The following is a 7363-nucleotide window of genomic DNA, read 5'->3' on the forward strand; positions in this document are numbered from 1 at the left end:
GAGATGAATTCCAATGGTTTTGACTCGAAGATTATCAGAAATTCTTTGTGGATTATCAGTTTCTTTTTTGCTTGGATTCTTGAGACCTGGACTGATAGGTCACAACCAAGAGAGGGCTAGGCATTTTCTGTCCTCAACATTTTAGTCATTAACTAAAAAAAATATTATTATTATTATAACCAATAAAAACTTGAATAAATTTTACAAGTAATAATGAAACCCCTTTAGATCCGAAATAATGAGATTGAATTATAAAGGGGAGTTTACTGCAAGAGTATTAATATAAACTTCTTTTTTTGTTGTTATACAATATTACAGAGATATTTGTGACATGTAAAAAAAATAAAGACTAGACTATTCTTTTTTATTTTTATTTTAAGATATCAACCACTCATGGTCATCGCCTCAATTTTCGGATTCGGAAAGGCTAGTCTTTTAATTTTAAACTTTTAGGCTGTACTCTAGACCACACACTGAACGGGAGCCCGGATCCATGGCCACTATTATATCGAAATGTATAACTATTGCAACATGGGTGGTAAAATTTGATTAAATTTCATTGTAAAGAGAAACTCAAAAAGTTTATCAACGTCTGTTTGTTATCCTGCAAAGTGGAATGGAGGTCTGCTCATAAATTATGTATGGATATAATCACCTATCATCATATACGGATATGAGTATGATCTCCATATCATATGGAGGTCAGCTGGTAGATCATATTTTATGGTGTTGTGTGTCCCCTCCCATCTAAAGTTTTTTTGTCCTTTCTATGTAGCTATATCGTTCGTCGGTGTTCTGTAAAAAGGGTGAAATCAACAAATCCTGGTATTTTCGTTTTTTTTTTTTTTGTTTTTTTTAGGTGCTTTTACAGGAATATTCATTGATACTTATTAATTGGACTATTTGAATCATAACTAGGTATGTACTAAATGCATGGAAAACAATTTATCAGACCAGTTAATGTACACAAAACACACTTTTCTAAATATTGGTGGATTCCCTTTTTATAACTCATTATATTACATTATAACACTGTTCTACAAACTTTTTTTTTATCATTTCCTGCTGGTCTGCCTGGTCATTCCTGACATAAGGGTAGGAGGGAGGGGTTTTCCTTTGGTAACCAACCAATTCAATTAGTGTGGGAGTGTCAAGTTTTTATTCCCTATAGCCATCACGAAATAAAAGTCAACCTACCCAGACCAGATTCGAACTGGCACCATTGCAGATACCAGGTTGTTAAGGTGACGCCTCAACTCCCTCAGCTACTACGTCCACATGTTTTATTCTTCTTTCCTAAATGTTAATTTTTGAATTATTTTATTGTAGGTTATTTATTTTTATTTTTTTTATCGATTTGCATGTATTTCTCTTAGATATGTTATGGTCCTGAAAATAGATTTGGACCGAATATATTATGTTTCTAAAAATATATATAAGATAAAAAATAAAACTTATTGTTTTGTGTTCATTTTTGAATGAATGACGAGCAATGAATTTCATTAAGGATATTTTTACTAACAGACAATATCAAAATCACCCATAGGATCATTTTTAGCCACGCGATTGCATATTTAAATTCATATCCGACCGTGATTTGCATGTATATTAAAGGCTCAATCGAACAGGGACGATTTGACAAGTATAGCTCACGTAATGATGACAGTGTAAAGTTATGGATGAGGGGGCTCGAGGAGAGGAGAGGTCATGGCTACGGCGAGGGTTGGAAATTGAAAAAGGAAATTCCCTTTGTCGAGGAGAGGGAAAACCGAATCGTTCTGGTCCGGTGGCCAAGAGCGGCCTAACTAAGGAGAAAATTACTAAGGGTGGATTTGCATCCCTTGTCTCTGTTATGTTTATCAAATGAACCCTTCGATCCGTCTTAAATTGCTCTGACCAGCATCTCCGCTCGCTATCCTCCATATTAATTTCTGACCCTCTCGTTCCTATTGTCATCTACCTAACAACTTTACCACAGCACTGTTGTCCTCTCCGGTAGGAAATCACTTTCGGCAACGATTCCAACTCAAACATTTCCTGGCTCTGTTGTGAATTGTGTTTTGACATTCTGAGGACACTAAAAATCGGCCACTTTATGGAAACTAGTTTTATTATTAATTAATGGGATATTTATATATATTTCCGTTATGTTATGTTTCCTAGATCGGGATAGTGAAAATGTTTTCCTTGTTAAAATTTCCTTATTCAGGACTCATTAACTTTAACTCCTAACGTTTCATGGCAACATTATTAGGTGCACTAGCATTGTTGTATTCTTTTAACTTATCATCCCCTACTATGTCCAATATTTATTATATAACGGTAAACCAATGTTGTCTGATACTTGTTAAAATAAACTACTAAATATTTAAAGAAATGAGAGTCCATCATTTACCTCCATTGTCCTGGAACGTTGTGATTTAATTAATGATTTCTGAATAAAGAACATTTTAGCAAGGAAGATCTCTCAATTAAATCAAACTAGACAATACTATAAATCTTATTGTCACAAAACGGAGACTACATATTATTTTTTATTTTCCAAAGTTTATAAAAAAATTACATTTGTTTCTCTATGAAGAATTTTATTTTTGGTCGAAATTAACTACATCATTTTATTGAGTTCCATTATTGCGATCGTTTTTTTATTTACGTCATCTACTTCTTGACTTGAAGAGATTATATTTTATCGGGGGATTCTTAAATATCGTAAATCACTAAATAGGTGTAATATACTTTTCATTCTCTGTTTCTGTTCATAGGATTTCTTTGTTCAGCTCTTTTTTTACTACTGTTCTATCTTGATCGAGATATTTTTTTAAGGAGATATATAGATAATCTTCTTTTTTTTTTTTAAAGTGTCTTTTAATACTATATTAAACCTATCATGATATTTAATTTTCATTAAAATATAACAGAATATATTTTTTTTTTTTTTTGGAATTGATAGATTGATTTATTGATAGATATTACAATCTGCCACACAGTTGTGGGCAATAGGTAATAGTGATGAATGATCTCATACATACTAAAATTTAAAAAAAATAAAAGAAAAGAAAAAAATAATAATAAAAAAAAACTCTCTTAAAATATATACAAACAAAAGAATAGACAAGATGAACATAATCAAACTATCTGTATGAAAAATAAATAAATAAAATAACATGATGATAAAATAATATATACAATATTTACACAATCGACCTGAGGATCCCTGAGCCCACTCTATCCCCCACGTGTGAGGGGTAGAGCAGAGCTCAAGAGATCCCAGCGCATCCCTCTCACCGCATCACTGGTATTTTAATTAAAATATAACAGAATATAATTAGAAGATTATAACTGCAATTATTCTGTTAGTCTCAAACAGCAGTAAATAAATAATCCGTCAACGTTTCGTCTATTGAAGCATTATCAAAGACATCTTTGACCTTAAAATATTTTTGAAGACAGGATATCTCACATTGTCTAATCAAAAAAGCATTGTCCATAACTTTGCTTTTAGAATTGTTCGAAATGAAGTTATTTTGTCCATAGCCTTATTTTTTGTTAATAGAATATTTCACATTCCGTTAGTTTAATACTATGTTTTTTTTATATTCATTAATATTCAAGTCATTTCGTTCCAAAATCCATTTAAATCCTTTTTTCTCAACTGTATTTAGGAGGGTTTTGGATAATGAATAAACGTCTTTCATTTTCTCTTTTCACATCAAATTTTACTTCTCGTATTTTTTTTTTTTTTTTAAATAAGGTTTAAATTAATATTGATAATTTTTCTAAATTACAACTCATTTCTTGATAAATGAAATTGCTAAAGTCGGAGTAAAATCAAGGCCACTGTTGGTGATTTTCGCTAGCCGGGCCACCCCGCATAGGCAGAGGGCTAGACTATTAATGAAGGGACCATTACCCCGCTACGATCTGTAATCATGGCTCACAATGACAAGGTGCTGCTACACTAATCGGTCTAACTGCCGGTGTTCGCTTACTACAGGGGAGGTCCGCCCTCTCACTATACTGCAAAAGGTAAGTCCATGCTTCCCTGTCTAATACTGAAATGAATATTTCACATAATATTAAATTTTAAAAAAAAATCATACATTGATACCCCAGGAATAATACTTTATCCTCAATTGCTGATTATTCTACATCAGTGGTTCCCAACCCATAGAAGTCTGAGGCCTAATTAGCTAGAATTTGAACCATCCACTGCCCATCTTTACTTCTGACTTAAGACAAAGGGGGTTCTTGCAAAATATGTGATAATCTATTTGCTTAAAAGTGCGTTCAGAGGCAATTTAATAATGTATTTATTAGTTAAAACTTTTCATTTAACACTAAAACATCAATTGAGCTAATAATAAAGCAGTTTTAACAATAATTCAACATAAAATAAATGTCGAATCCTTCCCGCGGTCCACACCCAAGGTTCTACGGACCACCGGTTGGGAATCACTGTACTACACATTTTTACTCCAGAACGACATTGACATAAATAGAGAACTTCGAAACTGACTTCAAAATAAATATAACTTGTACCAATCATGACATCTCACATAACAGAAATTGGGGAAAAGAACTGAAAAAATACGCCAAGGAACTTGAAAGTCTGATCCTCATGCACATCCCTGGAAACTGTGGTTTTGCTGGAAACGAAAGAGCAGATCAGCCGATCAGGTTCCATGATTCTAATAGTTTCAGTTCGACTGCTCAATAAAATTATCAGTAGGCAACAATGGATTAAGAGCCATCCACATCACGACCGCGGAGATGCCATCCACCAACTCAGTCAACGAGTACAGATCCTCATTTTTTGCTTATGAACGGGGCACAACCATCTCAGAGCTCATCTATTCCGAAAGCTCCATATTGTCTCCGATCCTCTCTGCGAGTATAGAGAAGGTGAACAAAATGCCACGTGCAGACTTCAAACGTACAAGCTATTTTCCGAGCAAAGGAGACTGATACAGCTCTCTCCAACTAAGGTGCAGAAAAAGCCCTAAGGAAGCCTGGAGGACCTCAGGAGAACCACCGAATTGCTCATTTCAATCCCTGCCCTGGCCAACCAAGAAAAAAAGGAAATGAGGCACAAATACAATTAAAAGTGATTTTTACACCCTTAACCACCTAAGATAAATAATCCTCCGAAACTATTTTTTTTATATCTCTTCTATAAAAAACTGCATCCAATAAAGACACACAGGAAAAAATACTACATAAAATGTTCAACTCTGATTCCTACTTTTACCGATAATTAAATGTAGCTCAATATAAGTTAATTGTTTCAGAGACTGCTCTACTCGCCCTAAATAAGGTATGTTTTAAAGGTAAAATAAGACGAGTTGTTATCAAGAGATGTTTGGGAGCGAGAAAGAGAGGCAATATTCGCATTCATTTTTTTGGTGCTACAATTTCCATATACATTTTAGTTGTAAATATTCTGAGTTTATTTTGATTCAAACAAAGATAGATAAGATTTCCATATAATATCATACAGTAAATAATAAAGTTATTTTTTGCCAGGACCTGTGTGTTTTATATATTATGGTTTTGACCAATTTTGCTAACTAAATTTTTTACTACACCTTTTTCAATTTTATACTTCATGAAAATTCGTTCTCTAGTAATGAGAAATAGGGTAATAAATAGGGCTGAAATAAACTATGTTGGAAGAAAAGGATTAAAGAATATTTGGTTTTTAATTGAATATTGTTATTTATATTGAATGAAAAAAATGATATTTGGTTTGTATTTGTTCATGGAGTATGCCAATTATAGAGTAAAACAATTATAAATCTATTGCTGTGTTGTTTAAAAAATGTATTAAAATAAATATTTTAAAATTTTGGAGTTTAAAAAAAAAAAAAAAATAAATATGTACCAAGAAACTTTTTCAATAGAAAATACAGTTATTATCAACCCAATAATAATTATTCATCAATCTATTTTCAATAGCTTCTTACACCGGTACAATATGGACCTTCTGAGGCCGAAGAATTATTTTTAGTCCGTCCTCCACCTCCATAGACACTCAGCCATCAGTAAATACAAATGTTATCTTACGAAAGGGCTTTAAATTAGGCAGCATGTTAAAGAGACCTAGCCAGATGGTCGGGGAGTAGTTAATAACGTTAGGGCTAAATATAAACGTCCACAGAGATATCCAGAGGCAGTCGGGGCGCAGGTGGGTCCCCTCACTTTCTAACGGATATTATTTCGCTATTGCCTCGTTAACTGTCCCATGTCTGCCAAAATAGCTGGGCAACAATTTTTTCTATTTTATTTTTTATTAGAAGCTTTCCTGAAATAGCTACGCCCACTCAGGAGTATTAGTGCAGACCTCTGACCTGGAAGAGGATAGTCTTACTCTGTATTAATAATCTGGGATCTCTAGAGGATGTGGTTGGTCGACCCTTTGTGATGCCTATCCGAAGAAGAGGTCGCAAGTCAAGTGGTCTGGATGTTGATTCCAGCTTGATCGATTTCAAACGCGATAGTAATGAGCTGATCCCAGAATATTATGCTTATTGTATACTTGTTTGTCCGACTATGTAAAACGTTATTTCGTAATTACAAATCAATCTATAAAATGATTTTGTGGTCATATTTAAATTTTTTCGCACCCTTCATAAAAGAAAAACATGATAATTTTAATGATTAGTATATACATAATACATGAAATGTAAGACTAGTGCTTTATGGTCATATTTCAATATATAGTTGGATTATTCTAATTTCTTTCAGAACATTTTATTTTATAAGAAGCAGTAATTTTTTTAAAAAGTATATGGATAATTTGTAATAGGACAGATAGAGGATTAGTAACAAATAATTAATTAATTTACTAAAATGCCAAAGCTAGTTACAAGAAGAACGCCTTGAGAAGGAAAGCAGAAGCGAATAATGTATAAAGAAGTATGAGGATGAGAAAATAACGGTGATTTGATTAGAACAAACAAGTGTGGAGGAATGAAGAGGATGGCGTGATATTAGGAGGATTGGAGCCATACGTAACAACAAAGAGGGAATGGCCGTTTAAGCACAAGTCTGGCCCCCCTAATAACAATTTGAAAGAGAAATACAAAGAAATAAAATTTGTTTCTACCTTTATATTATTACGTTTTATACCTTAAAAACACTACTTATAATTAGTTTTATGCTCCGATTGAAGTTTTTATTTTTCAGATAGATATCTAAACCTTCTCCTGGAATATATCTTTGATGCGCGGTCATAAGGGCTTAAATCGAAAATATGAATTTTTCAGAAGAGCAAAAACAAAGTTCAAACATTATGTAAAATCTAATTATTGATATTTTTGTAACTGTTATTTTTATAAAACAATATAATAGTGTCCATCTGAAG

The sequence above is a fragment of the Halyomorpha halys genome, unplaced genomic scaffold, assembly GCF_000696795.3.
Source record: "Halyomorpha halys isolate HHAL.00 unplaced genomic scaffold, Hhal_1.1 Scaffold587.1, whole genome shotgun sequence".
NCBI lineage: Eukaryota > Metazoa > Arthropoda > Insecta > Hemiptera > Pentatomidae > Halyomorpha > Halyomorpha halys.